We start from the raw sequence: 1256 nt of genomic DNA on the forward strand, positions 1-1256 counted from the left end.
GGAGGGGGGGATATAATCGTATAACCAGCTATGCAGCAAAACGCAATTCTTTTGGTCTATTTACCAATTCTCCCGAAGCAACGCACAGTTGATCCGTTCACAACAAAAAGCCACACAAACATACATTGCAAAAGCGTCCGCCTCACGTACAGGGGAACCAGACAGTGTATCCTTGGCTTTAATGAGAGTTTTACGGCACTTGCAACTCAATAAGGTCACAGAAGTGCCGAAGATTAGAAGTGTCCCAAGAGAGTTAAATAAATAAACACAACAAAGAAGGAGGGGAGATAAGGACGATAGTTGTTTGATAGGAAAGAAGGAACAAACCACACTAGAGCACCCGCCAACCCCCCACAGACAGAAAGTTTCTCCGCCAACAACAAAAGGACAAACACACAACAACTATTTGTTACCGAGAGCCCCCGCTCCAGAAAACCACGGTTCAACGTTTTTTTAAACAGGTGGAAATGGGGGGGTGGGGGGCTACCTTCTTAAAAAGCCAAAATTTCATATTATTACCTTTTTTTGTATTGTTTTTTTGCTTAGTGTTTAAGGGCGCTCGCAACTGCATACGGTCACGTCATATGAGCGCACGGGACACATTAAACATTTTCAGTTGGTAGGAAATTTTGAATTTTGCCCGGGTGGCGGCCGAAGCCTACTCTTATCGATGTTAGACCACCAAGGAATATCTTTAGCGTGCGCAACTTGCACCCGGGACCTCCGAGATTTGTGTGACTGAAAGACAGCAGTAAGAAGAAGCCAACGAGAAGTAGTAGAAAGGCTGCAGAAAGAATTAGGAGCACAGAGGAGGGAACAAAGGAGGTGAGGGAGTGGGGGCAGAAAGTGGAGTCGAAAGCAGACGACAGAACATTGCTAGAGAGAAGGAAAGGAGTTGACAAGTTGACAGGAGACAATTTTAGAGTAGAAAATTTTTTGCTCGCTACCCCGATTCGAACCCGAGACCTTTGAAAGAGAGGCCAACACTTTAGCCTCTAGCCCAAGAGAGCTCCCGATTATTATCTCTACATATACGTTGTATGTAGCTGATTGGCCAGCGATCTGGTGTGGCTTCACTGGTTTGCTACTTCTTTCCACATCAAACATCTATCGCTCGTATCTGCTCTCCTCCTCTTCTTTCCACATCAAACATCTATCGCTCGTATCTCTCCTCCTCTTCTTTCCACATCAAACATCTATCGCTCGTATCTCTCCTCCTCTTCTTTCCACATCAAACATCTATCGCTCGTATCTCT

The sequence above is a fragment of the Aplysia californica genome, unplaced genomic scaffold, assembly GCF_000002075.1.
Source record: "Aplysia californica isolate F4 #8 unplaced genomic scaffold, AplCal3.0 scaffold00879, whole genome shotgun sequence".
Taxonomy (NCBI): Eukaryota; Metazoa; Mollusca; class Gastropoda; order Aplysiida; family Aplysiidae; genus Aplysia; species Aplysia californica.